Genomic DNA, 14054 nt, shown 5'->3' with positions numbered 1-14054 from the left:
TCATCTGAATTTTTTTTCCAAGTGGGACTGCTAAGAGATGTCATTGCATATTGTGGTGGGTTGACCTTGACTGGATGCCAGGTGCCCACAAAGCTGCTCTGTCACTTCCCTCCTCAGCTGGACATGGGAGAGAAAATACACTGAAAGACTTGTGGGTCAAGATAAGGGCAGGAAGAGATCACTTACCAGTTACTAACATGGGAAAAAGAGACTTGACTCAGGCAAATAATTTAATTTATCACTAATCAAATCATAGCAGGATAATGAGACAAAAACTGAAATCTTAAAAACATCTTCCCCACATTGTTTTCTTCTCCCTGGACTCAGCTTCACTCCTGAACTCTTTACCTCCTTCCCCTCAGCAGCGCAGGGGGACAGGCAATGCGGTCTGAGGTCAGTTTATCACACATGGTCTTTGCTGCTCCTTCCTCCTCAGTGGGATGACTCCTCACACTCTTCCTCTGCTCCAGCATAGGGTCCCTCCCACAGGAGGCAGTCCTGCACCGACTTCTCCAACAGGAGTCCTTCCTGCTGGCCACAGTTCCTTACAAGCTGCTCCAGCATGAGTCCCTTCCATGGAGTGCAGTCCTCCAGGAACAGACTGATCCAGTGGGGGTCCCCTGTGGAGTCATAAGTCCTACCAGTAAGGAAAAAGAAAACATAAGACAAAGAGGAGGACAACAGGTATACAATAGTGAAAGACAACATTGAACTTTTTAATACAGTAAAAATGAAAACCAAACCTGAAGTTGAAAAAATATAGCATCTCTGCTTTCAGAAGAGTTTTACTTACTGATAACATTTGAGGATCTGTATCATGAACTGTATGTTAGACCACCACAAACTTTCAGGGCTTTACCCCCTACTGCAGATTCAAATTACTTTTAAAATAAAAATGTTATTTTGGTGAGGTTTAGATACTAACAGGACTTTTATTAACTTCCTGAAGGTAACCTTTCAGAGTCCTTTTCAAAGCTGGCCATGTTTACCATGTCCTTTGGACCATCTAGTCCTCTGAACTGCTGCACACATGCATCTCCCTGATGCTTCTGCAGAATGCAAATGACTTCTGCTAGTTACCATGGGGACATGAGCAAGGACCATGAGATGCATAGCAACAATGCTCCTATTTTTGCCATTTTTGCTTTTGTGACAAAGAAAGGGGAACTACAACACATACTAGAGTTTTTTCTTTCTGTTTATCTTTCTTTTTTCACACATACACAGAACATTTGCTTCATTTTAGCTAACACATAATAGATACATGTTGGGTATTTAAAGATAAGTATGAAATCAGATTACTATATTTTCAACTCCCTACAGGAATAACAGGAAATTATTACAAGAACTATCACACTTTTGAAATACAAACTTCTTCAACAACCTTGAGGCAGTAAAATATATCCAAATTATGACACTTTTTACAAAAAACAAGAAAAAAACAAACTTTAGATAAAATCAAATATACATGCACAGATGCATATCTTGAGAGAGAGAGATGTAGTTTTTAAAAGAAGAACTAGTCTACAGTAAAGTTGTATAAATTGGACAAACACCAATGAATGGATCCGGGACTGTGGTCTTGATTTGGGTTTCTTTGTAGAAAAGGGACAGCATTCTGGTAATTTAAAAAAAAAAAAAAATCAGCTGTTAGTTTAATATTTTAAGAGAGAACTTACCAGCTGTGCTCCCCAGATTCTGTTTCTCACTTCTTCCCTGTAATGTCCTTTCTATATCAGTAGTAATGCACTTAAGCATTGTTAAAATGACAGTTTTCTGGGGAGATAAGTCATTCAGTAATAAGCCAGAAATCAATGTTGCTTAGTCATATGCTATTTCTTCATTCTTTTATATAATTAGTATGAAAACTTTGATTTTATTAGATATAATTTTAATAGGTGGATCTAATTCTGTTCTCAAAGGATAAAGATGATGAAGACTTAAACTCTGCTAGTGTCACAATTCAAGCTGTCAGGCTGCCATAGCTCGCTATGCTCATGGTCCCTCCTCCGCTGAATCCTTAGATGAACAAATGATCTGTCATTGCTCTATTTTGGTGCCACTATTCAGCTGGTAACATGTTATAAAAACATTTCATTCTCCAAGGACTATATTGTTCTAAAAGTCTTTCAGACATAAAAGCAATAAATAACTAATTAGGACAACAAGAAGACATGACAACTTGTAACTGTCTACGTGATCTCATTGATTTAGAAATATCCTGACTTACTATTTCTAGGGCAGCAGGAGCTGGTTTAGCAAAAGAGACAATCTTCTCATTGTGCTTGGAGAGGTGAACAGAAGAAATAGCAGGCACCTGAGACACAGACTAAGAATTTCCTGCAAAGGAGTGCTGGGGATATATCCCCAGAATAGAGCCCTTTGAACATCTTCCTCTCTCATGTATGGAAGGGGCAGGGCCCCTGTCCCAGCAGACAGGTACCACAAGGCAAGAGACTGAGGTTGTTTACAAAGATGTGGCATGTGTAAGGGACAGCAGAGGACAGTGTGGATAAATCATGTCAGAGTGAATCTGAATTTTATTTTCTCATAGTGTTTGATTAATACTCAGCCCCAGGAAGATACTGTAGTAGTCCTCCTGGAGAAGCTGTTTTTGATTATTTATTAGGGTCCATCTAGAGCTCTGGACATTAAGTAGGTCCAGAAGTAATCACAGCTTTGTAGCTGTCTGTGCTATATTTTAGAATTAAATCAATCCTCCACCACAGTCTCACACCATCACCCCTGTCCCTCCCTTCCCACCTTCAGCAACCATCCAAGAGGTCCCTTGCCAGCAAGTAGCTGATGGAAATTTTCAAGGCCAACCAAAGAGGATAGTAGCTGTGCAGCTCCTAGGAAACCAAAAGCTTTCAGCAACTCAAATACACTTTTCCAATTAAAATGCTTTCCTTCCCTGTGCTCTTGTCTTTATCTCAGTGTCCTTTTAAGTGAGAGATTAAACTCTGGAATTGAAATCCAACTGAAAATGTGTAATTTTCAAGGAGGATAGGGTCAAACAGCAAATAGAGCAATGGAAATTAATCTGATATTGCTGGACAATGCAGTTTGATTGCAATTATATGAATGACAGTAAACTACACATACATGGTAGATTTTCTTCCTATTTATTTAAACAAGAGATACATTTATGATATCCCATAGAGGATAATAAATATTCAAGGACCTAAATTTTCATTAGTACACTAGCAAGTAAATTTTCAAAGTGATGCACAGGGACTTAACTGCATGAGTCCCATTAATGTCACTACTTTGAAAATTTACTTCCCATGAACTTCTAGAGGATGGGGAAAAATGAAAAAGACTGTCATAATTTTAAGAAGACAGGGAAAAGCTTGTCATCACTTTGGCATTCCGGTACTTTAATCAGTAAAGAATAATTTAAATCACATCTTTAAAAGTAAGCTCCATTTTAAGCACAGACACAGATGGTGACATTCCATCATGAGTTTCTGCTGCACATTATTAGACAATATACTAATAGGCCTTTTACTTTCCTGTAAATATTAACAGTAGACCAATCCTTCTTGCCTTCTGGGAAGAGTTTAATGGGAGTTCTTGATCCTAAAATTAACAATCAGACTCTTTATTTAGGATCTGGGATTTAAAAGTCTGGTACAGGGATTTTTTTTATATTTTTAAAATCTTTTGAGAGTTCAGTTCCTCTTGAGTCAGTTATTAAGTTACATTAATGTAACTAGAGAATTCTGTCTTTCTCTCATGAAAAAAATAATTATTTATTTATTTATGGCTGGCAGAATTTTAATTTAATATGCTTTTTCTTCCTCTGAAATATGTTTAAAACAAATTCTATGTTTGTGCTGCATTTTTCTATTATGTATATAACAGAACATATAAGAGAAATCATGCTTTAGGTAAATATGTATAGTTTTTGTCAAAGAATGCATTGGAAACTTTGGCAATTCATGTACTACTGCTAATTTTGAAGTTCAGCTGGGAGGAACAAGGAAAAGTATGGGAGAAGCCCTTACACTGAGGTTACAGACTTACAGACTAGAGAGGTTAAGAAGGGACTGTTCTAACCAGCCTATACTTTGTGTGGACATCACTAGAGAAAAGATCCAAGGTGAATGGACATTCTAGGCCTGATTTCAGTCTATTGACCTGTGTGAAACTGCAAATTCACAGTTGCTGGTTATCTCCACAGAGCAAATAAAGAAGGTGCAGGTAGTTCTAACACAGTTTCTTTGCAGTGGTTTCTGCTGTAGAGAATGAGTGGCATTTTCTGTCGGGGTTGCTTTGCCTGTCAATAAGAATGACGAGCTCTTGATGATTGAGCTGAAAGAAGCTGAAAGAAACTGATAATTGAAAAGCTTCAAGTCAACAGGCCTAAATGATAGATACATCACAGAATTCGGAAAAAGCTTAAGTTTGTCACGAGGAGCTGCTAACAAAGTGGATAGGCTTTAATTAAAAATGTCTACTATATCAGTAATTTAGAGGGTGGCAAATTTTATATCTCTAATTAAAAAGGCTTCATAAGTGATCCAAGAAGTTACAGATGAATAAACATTGCATCTATATCGGGAAAGCAAAACAACAAACACCTGAAGACCACGATGTGATAAAGTCTAGCCTGCTGAGTTTTCTGAAGAGTCTCACTGATATGCTAAAATTAAGTGAGTGTCACCAAAGCAATAGATAGCAGGCAGCTTATTCAGTCCTCTGACAAGGTCCTGCACAGGAAATTAGTAAGGAAAGTAAATATTTGTGAACTAAGGTATTGCTGGGGATCAAAAGTATCTGAGACAGAAGAGAAAGACTAGAATTAAACTGTCAGTTTCTGCTGCAGGAAAACAGAGAGTGCCTCAAAATCCTATCCCTAGACCAAGTTTTTCTGGCATAGTCATGGAGTAGCAAACTAAGCAGGTAGAAAAGTTATGGGGGTTATGGTGAGGAACTCCAGGGACACCTCACACTGAGCTCACAGAAGCCATCACTAGGTTCAATGCTTTCGAAGCACAGAAAATATGCACCTGGGTAAAAATATTTAGATTCCTCATATACTTTAAACAATATTAAGTAACTTTTCTCCTGCTTCAGGGAGGAAGATTGCAAATGCAAGGAAAATTTTTCAGTTACCTGTGTAACTTGTTGCTGCTGCAAACCATCAAGACTTGAGAATTTAAAGAGACTCTGACTTACATTTCACAATAACAAGAAATTGATGTTTGTACAGACCTATAATGAATAATTTCTAAGAAAAGGGAAGCAAAGAGATGAAAGGGATTTAACCTTGTGTTGGCTTGCAACTTGTCTTTAAAGTAGTAAATCTCCCAGTAGCTGGCTTTTATATTCTTCACAACGGTAACTAGTTCTGCAAACAGACTGTTGTTTCTTGATCCAAAAAATACTTTCTGTAATTTGATTCTTTTTCAGCTTCTCTTCTGGTTCCTCAGATTCATATGCTCAAATTGTAGAAGAGCGAGTGGCAAAGTCAAAAGAGTTCAGAAAGCAAGAGAGGCCTTAAGTTTTGGGGTTTTTTTTCCTTTTTCAATTTCTAGCTGGAGCACTCTCATCACTTTCCTTCACAATTACATCCACAAACGGGAAACTTAGCAAGTGGGGAGTGGAAGGAAGGTTAATTTTAAATTTTATTGCTGAAGCAATAGGAATATTATCAATGGATAATCATAAAATATTTTAAGGCAGGAACCAGTGCCCAGTGAAAGCAGGGATGCTTAAATATGGTATTTGAGGGGTAATGAAAGAACAAATTATGACAGGAAAGGATCCAAGACTTGTCATAATGTATAATTAAAATGTCCCCAGGATAATGATAAGTAGATATATAGATTGGGAGAAGAATGTGAGTCTGGGTATGGATGAAATAAAGCCATGAGAAACCAAGTATTTTAAATAATAGTTTGTTGCCACATGTGTCTTTGGAACCTTGATTTATTTTATTTTCGTGTACCTGAATTCTCCTCTTCCTCTCTGCATCTTCTGTTTGGAGGCTGTGACAAGTGTGGAGGATATTTCAATCAGAGAAAAAATGAGGTACAAACCTGTGACTCTTTTTCTCCCTCACAGAGTGACTAGCACATTTAGGAACCCAAACCTGGGGAAGATAAGAAAAATCAAACGATGTTTTTAATGTATGCAGAGAGAATCAGAACTGCCCTAGACAAAGGAAAATTTCCTAGCATTAATCTACACAGCAAAGAAGATTATTTTGCCAGTTTAGTTTTAAGTGCAAAATCTTTCATACACCTCCAGAGAGGCTCTTTACTGGCAGAAGAGTAATATAAAGATTCGAATGTGTCAAATCAAAATGTCACTCCCCTCCCCCTTATACAGATTCATCTCTCTCCCTCTCTTTGGCTGCCTCCCTTGCATGCTCCAAGTTTAATCTGCAGTTTGACTTCAAATGCAATAATTCACTAGCTCTAGGCATGTGCTTAAAGGACTATGTATAATTGTAATTCTGAAGAGATTAATACCTTATATTGATCCCCTACTTCTTCATCTATCTTGACAGCATGTAGTAATTTTTAAGAAAAGGAAAAATGATTTGTTTCCAAAAGGATTCTGGTTTATTGCCGATTCATACAGCTGTTTGAACTCCTGTGTTCTCCTAAAAACAGTGTGGTAGAGCATGTAGAGTAAATATATGTTTAGATTTATTGGTTACAGTTGAGAGCATATAGAAAAAGCTATAGTCTAGAATGAAAGCCTACAGAAGTGTCTGTTGATTTGAAAAGATAGACTTTATCTATTAAAAATAGCCTTTGCTGTGCAAGTGCATTTTGTGTCCCAGTTCAATGGCTACATTTTAAAGCAATATGGATGTTTTCTACACCCTGAACTGTGATGGTGTTTCTTACATTTTTTGAATGTATTGCATTTCCTAACAGAAGTGAACTATGTTTTGTTTGTTAAACAGTTCTTATCTCGGGTCATTTATCTGCTCATTGGATAAGTGCTTTTTTTTTTTTTTTGTGTTAAATAAGCACTTAAAATGGAAATGCAAAACTAATATGAAACAACAGGCTTCATTATGCTCTTCAGGGTGTACAGAAATAGCTGAAGTAATAAAATAAGGGACACCTGCAGATACTTACATAGGTTTGGCTTAAATATGCCAAAAAATAGTGTGAAACTAGAAACTACACAAACCATTAAGGGAAGTACTTTCTAAAAGAATTGCCTTGATTCTGTGAAATGCTCAATACTTGCAACTCCTGTTTATTTAAATGAGAATTTATGAGACTCCTTGCAGTGTATCTAAGTCACATAAAATACAAAATGCTCTTTAGTTACGTAGAAAATATCTGCATTGCTTTTGTGGAATTACATATCTCAGCCATCGATGAAGAAAGCACAAACACGCACAACGTAGATTTAAATTTTGATACTGATGATTCCAGACTTGGAGAATTTAGGAATATATCAGTAGATATAGGCATGCAAATAAAAGTGGTCACCACTTAATATAGTCTGTTAAATCTTTATAGAGATGGAAGAGAATATCCATTATTTGAATAAAAAAAAGTCATCACAATAAGGAAAATATTAAGATTGCTATAATATCAAGAACCAAATAACTTCTATGGAAAATGACAATATGCAATCTCACACTGCATTCAAAATTCTCTCAGCCATTACATAAATAGCTTGCTCTGTGTGCATTTAAAGTGAATTTCTTGAGCTCTATTGCACTGATTGTTAATACCAACCCCTTGACTATGTGTTTTGTAAGGCAATATGATTTTGGTTTACAATTTATGCATAGAATATCTATGCATAATACTACTAGTTCAAACTGCATGCAGAAAATAACATAATTTGAAATATCTTTGGTTTTGTAAATTTAAACTAGAAGCTTGTGAAGTTTTCCAGTTAACATGATACTTGCAGAAAGATAGGAAAAAAAAAATACATACTGTTGGCTGGCACAGGCTGTGTCTGCATTAGCATTTTGGACCATTTTGCAGAGCAATTCAGGCACAAGAGAACTAGATTTTTTTTTTTTTCAGATGAAATTAAACAGGAAATCCTGATTCAGGTGCAGATCTAATGCACTACAAGCCCTAATGGGCTTTAACCAGTAATATTGGCTCAGGACATTTCCAAACCACATACATGGTGAGGACATTCAATTCTGCAGACCAGGCTAAATGTAGCCTGAAGTAAAATGTGAAAATTGCGTATAATATTGTGGCTCCAGCATCAAATGCTTTGATCTAATGCTGTGCTCCTACTGAGTTACCCAATTACTAATGTAGGCACAGCCTTATACTTGCTTTCAGATCATCAGTGGTGTCCCTATTAAGGCCAGAAGCATAGATCAAATGAAAATAAGAGACTCAGAATTAATCAAAAACCTTTATAGTTTTAGTCACCTTTTTCTTTTCATTAAAACTTCATGGAAGCAAGGCCAGCTATAATTAATGAAGAAGTCTTTTCTCAGCCAGGATTATTCTGAGGTATAAGCCTGATTACTTTTCACTCATTCTTTGACTCATTTCATGTTAGTTATATAGAGTCAACATCAAAAAATTAACTGTTATTCCTTTCCATTGAAAAACTGAACTATTGAGATGAGAAAGTATAGGCTATCCAGACCATTCAGTGGAGCTTTTTATTTCCAAAAGAAAGAAGGAAAGGTGGCTTTAGGAAAGTTAATATGAATTTTGCTATTGTTCCCATATTACAAGCTTAAATGCGAATGACAAAATTGAGAACAAAAACTTTTCAATGCAACAGTGAGCCAAGAACCTTTTCTGTACAAGCCAACTGGTAATACAAAATAAGAGAAAAATAAAGATGTCCTGAGGCAGTAAATTAAATTTTTCTGGGTGTTCCTTTTATGTACAGACCATTTCCAGTGTCAGTACACAAGGCTTTAAACATTAAAGTACTGCAACCCCCATTAAACAATATTATTGTGTATGTTTTCAAAAGACAAATGCCTGGATGACAAAACCCTGCATTTTTCTTTCTAATTTTACTTTGTGTGTGACTTGGTGAGATGATATGAACTGGGGAACTAAATTTCACATATGCTAATAGTGACTAGCTCAGGTGTAAGAACATATTACTTGCTTCTATTCACAAATAATTTATACAGGCTGTAATCCAGCATGACATCTGTGGTTAGTTGATAAGTGTGCTATTAATCAAAACCAAGAGTTGACAATTTCTCAATCTTTAAAAAATAAAAGTATCGTCATGCCATTGAAACCAGTAATTCAGCACTGATGCTTTATTAGACACCTTCAGCTATAGTATTCTGTAAATCTTGGTCACCTAATTACAATCTGTACTTTTCTTTTTTTTTTTAGCCTCTACTCTCCATTGACAGTTTTCACTCACTCCCTTTTCCAGGTCTGTGTATAGAACACCACAAACTTTTACAGCTTGAGTTCTGTCGATGCAGGTTTCACTTCCTTGTCCTTTCCACCTTAGATGTGTCCACCTTGGCTTCTGGCAGCCAGAATCAAAGTTTCTCAACTGGCCCTATACCTCTATGACTTATCCTACCTTTCTGTAAACTTTATAGCTACACATTGCGTTGCTCCATTGATTTATATCCACCTGCTGTATTTCTGCAGGAGCCATCATGTCAAGTCTCCTTTCCTTTCCTGTGCGCTGTACCACATCTGTCTTTCATTTCAGAAGTTTCACACTGCTGAGAAGGCATTTATGGCTATTTTTGGCCAGCTGCCCACTGTGCTTCTAGAGGACACGTTTGTTTTAAAAAAAATGAAATATCCTAAGTACTAAAGTCATACAGAAATTACAGAAATTTCAGAAATAACAAATGTTTCACTTGTTATTGCACAGAAAAAAAAGTGCAAAACGTGAGGCCTGTGTTTTATATCTCAGAGTTCTGAGAATTTGGGAGCAATCCTGGAATGCTTCTACAAACTGCTGAAACCTGCAAGGTAGCTGAGTGAGGAGACTGGAGAGGTATATTGAGAGATGTTTAGAGCAGAATTGAGGTGCACTGCAAAAAAAAGACAGATAAAAAAAAATTCCTTACCATTGGCATATTCACATCTGGGTTAGTCAGATTAATGTCTGCTCTTCTTTCCAAGGCTGTATCAAAAAAAAAATAAAAAAAAAAAAAAAAAAATAAAAAAAAAATGAAATCTTTAAGAGTTTCTCTAAATGTAATATGAGATGTGAGTTGGTTATTTTATCAGTCCTCAACTTTTTGTACAACAAATGCTAAGGTGACAGGCTACCAAGAAGCAGTGTTATTTAGTGTAAACTGTATGCCACTGAGTCAGAAAACCTAAATTCTCCTCCTGATCTTGGTCAGTACTTTTGACAAAATTAATTCTTTACCTCTCCTTGTTTTGAGCACTATGTAAGTTCTGGTTGATACCAATAATAGGCAGGAACAGTAGCAAGATTTCTGAAATACAGTGGGAGGGAAAAATATTTTACTTTCCTCAATACAGGGAGAGAAAATAATCTAATTGAGCTCCAAGGTTCTTCACTTCAGAGAAAGAACTGAAAAAATATTATTAAAAACCTCTGAAATAAATCTTGTAAAAGTGTAATGTACACGGTTAAGAAGAATTTAAGGGTATTAGATGTATATTTTTAGATGGTCTTTTACATAAAAATTAAAAAAAGAGATTTTACCTATTTTTTAAATTACAGTAACCTAATCACATGTGCAAGGAAATGTGCTATAGTTATTGACTAGTAAACCATTGCTGAATAATAGCCACTCCAGCTTAAAGTCTCCCTTTTCACTAGAGAGTTCCTTCTCAAAACTCTACCTTTCTTTTGCATCTTTGCTTGTGCAGGCTGCGGGCCACAGAGGTAAGTTGTGAAAGTGCAGTATACCTCCCTTATGTAGAAATCATTCATGTTCTAAACCTTTAGGGGGAGGCTCTGAAGCTTAATATAGGTCTCAGCAGCCAAACAAACATATTGTCAGGTCTACTGTCAAGATCACCTGCAAGTAAACTGATAGCTTATTTTCTGGAACAGCTTCTAAGGTGACCCTCAGGTTTTCTAGGGTCACCTAGATCTTAAGGAACTCCTTTTCTCTGCTTCTCTTAAGTGGCATAGTCAGAGATGCAACACACAGGTAAAAAGTTATGGGCCTGATTCTAATTTATATTTTACAGGAAATTCTGATATTTTGACAGCTAGTATATCTGCCGTTATGATATCAGAGTGGCAGTTGCAAACTGTGTGTGAATACCCATACTTCAGCAAAGAGCAGTGAAGCAAAAGATTAGTAATTATAGCTGGGGATATTCAATGTCTCTTTAAATAGTTGCAGGGATCTCTGAACTTCCCTAAGTCCTGCATTTGAGGGACAGTCACAGTCAAAGCTGACATTTTGTATGAAACACATGGAATATTTTACATATCACTCAATCAAGTGAGGAAAAAGAAAAAAAAGAAAAAAAGAAAAGAGTGTTGTTTCTCGTTTTGCTGGAACAGAATGGTTTTGCAAATTCTGCACCCACCAGCAAACAAAAAATGAAAAGGCTTTCTAGCCATTCTCACTGTAATTAAAATGCTCTAGGTCACTCTTCTATGAGGGCAGCCATTTTGTACTCATTCTTGTATGTGAAAAAAGAGCATATGGCATTGGAGGTTATAAACTGAATTTTTTTCATCTTTAGACCAATTGAAGCTACACATCAGTTGAAAAGGTAGCAGACCAACCAAAAACAGATAGCTGAGAAAGCATCTCCAAAGCAGGAGCTGTTAGGGCATGACCTCCAAAGACAAGAATAAATCCATAGGAGGGTGAACACAAAGTGCTATGACCTGTAGGTCCAGAACATAAATCACAGCCATACTAGACCTTTCTTGAAACCAGTGAGCTGTGGTCAGTGGAGTCAAATTGTTTTCTTTGCTCTGTAAAGGTTAGTAATGGAGCAAAACTAAAGAAGGATGAAACTATAAGAATTGGACTTTTTGAGATTAAATTTTTGAAGCTGTTTGTTTATTTACAGGAATTTGTCAGAGTGGCTGATTGCTTTTCTGCTGTTTTAAGCTGAACAGAATTTATCTCCTTTCTCAAGGTAAGAAATCTACCTTGCCAACTTACGGGCTCGTGGGACTAACACTCTTAGAAAAGCTCTCTCTAATTGTTAGGAAGACTTTTCTTTCTGCTGCTTACATCTGCCCATTAGTGAAACAAAACTTACACACAAAAAACCCCTCTGAAATTTTCGAAGTTGCAAAGTTTTCACGATTGCTTGGAAAGCAACAAGAACAACAGAGTGAAGCAGAATAAAGAAGTTTTTCTTATATATCAGTCAGCAGAGAAAAGCCTATCTTTAGGGCTCCCAGTTTCCTGCCACTGTGGCAATTTTATAATTCCAGTGAGACAGCAAAAATGACAACGTGGTAAAAATGGCTTTGTTGAAGTAGTCTGTGCACAACAGAGTTTCTCTCCCTGAATTCAGGAGACTCAAGAGATGCTCTCAGCTGCCTGAAGTACATATGCCTGTAGGTTTCCTTAACTTTTAGCTCTAAATCATGGGGACTCCTGCTGCAGTTTTGCCAATCCTGGTGCCCCTGCAGGGCTTGCCTTCTGCCTTCAGGTAGTCTGGCTCCCAGCTGAGATTTCCTCATGATATCTAAGAGCTGAAGGGAGATGCTGAAAGTGCTGGCAGAGTAATATGTGTCGCTGGGGTACACAAGACTGTGAGGAAAGGACTGAACACACAGATACCTTCACGGTGGTTTTACATACAGGCTCAAGCAGGAACAAAAAGAGACAGTTCTGATTTCCACAGTATTAGGAATGAAAATACAAAGCAGATGAGATTCTCCCTTCCCTTCCCTTCCCTTCCCTTCCCTTCCCTTCCCTTCCCTTCCCTTCCCTTCCCTTCCCTTCCCTTCCCTTCCCTTCCCTTCCCAAACCTTCCCTTCCCAAACCTTCCCTTCCCTTCCCTTCCCAAACCTTCCCTTCCCTTCCCAAACCTTCCCAAACCTTCCCTTCCCTTCCCTAATAAGGAAACATAAGTATTACTTTAACCCAGTTGTTATTTAGTCATTCTGCCATTATTATTACAGAAAAATAAGATTGTAATTCCACCAGGTGAGTCACTGAAAGCTCACTTCCATAATAAATCACTTTGGCACATGATGTCCTAAGAAAGCTTAGCATTCCACAAATTCTGAAATGTATGTGCCAGCTATCACTTAAATAGCATCTGGGATTTATTTTGAATAGAGGCAGCCAGAGACTTACATTGGCAAGAACAGTTGCAGAAAAGTTTTAGACCTTGACCTTCAACATTGATGAGGAGACAAAGCTGTTTTCTGTAGTATTTACCCTGAATGCTGTTTGTCTTTGTACTTAGTTGCTACCTCCAGCTATTCCTTCTGTTTTCTCGTGTCAACCCTAACACATTTTCTCCATTAATCTCTTCATATTCTTTTCTCCTGTATCCCCTCTCTTTCCTTCTTTGTTTTGTTTGTTTGGGGGGTGGGGGGGAGGTTGCAGCTAAAACACTGAGTTTTTTCTTCTTCTTCTCATCAAATTTTAAAAAAAAGAATTCACATTGGCAGTTGCACAGTAACACCCTGCATTTGTATTACATTTCTTACTATCCTTAGAGCATAAGCTTCTGGGAACTTGAACTATTTTCATATGTTTCTCTCTATTATATAGGGCTGGGATCAGGGCTTAGAGCATCAGGGGTAATAAAAGCATATGCTGCAGCTTTTCAGACACCAGTAAGACAAAACCAATCTTCACAATTTCTAGTTCATTTAACTAGGTATCACCTGTGCCTATCACAACCAAGAAATAGAATAACAGAGACTAAATGGCAGCTTTCAGTAGAGTCTTTGGATATTTGCCTACAGCAAAGGAACATTTTATCCTGTATATTGATGTATGAAATCATTATGTACTTTAAAATAATTTGCCATTCCATTAGCATTCTTTCTTTATTCACCGTAACGCATCTGGCTTGCTGACCTTCTACTGGCTAATGAACCTCTCTTGAGCGTAGATATGGAGACACTCACAGTTCTCATTTCTTTGCCATAGTTTCTTATAAGCCTCTAAATATATA

The 14054-nt window shown here is 37.0% G+C and overlaps 1 long non-coding RNA gene across 1 annotated transcript; it reads right to left on the bottom strand.

Annotated features, from left to right (window-relative positions):
* Positions 1 to 219: 219 nt before the first annotated feature.
* Positions 220 to 1920, bottom strand: LOC113943993. Its single transcript, XR_003526546.1, has 2 exons — positions 1680 to 1920; positions 220 to 637 (listed from the first exon to the last, which is right to left on the bottom strand). It is a non-coding gene; the product is annotated as an uncharacterized LOC113943993 (long non-coding RNA).
* Positions 1921 to 14054: the final 12134 nt, after the last annotated feature.

Source organism: Corapipo altera, unplaced genomic scaffold (assembly GCF_003945725.1).
Source record: "Corapipo altera isolate COAL_440 unplaced genomic scaffold, ASM394572v1 0, whole genome shotgun sequence".
NCBI classification, from domain to species: domain Eukaryota; kingdom Metazoa; phylum Chordata; class Aves; order Passeriformes; family Pipridae; genus Corapipo; species Corapipo altera.
This window is presented reverse-complemented; position numbering and strand designations above follow the sequence as displayed.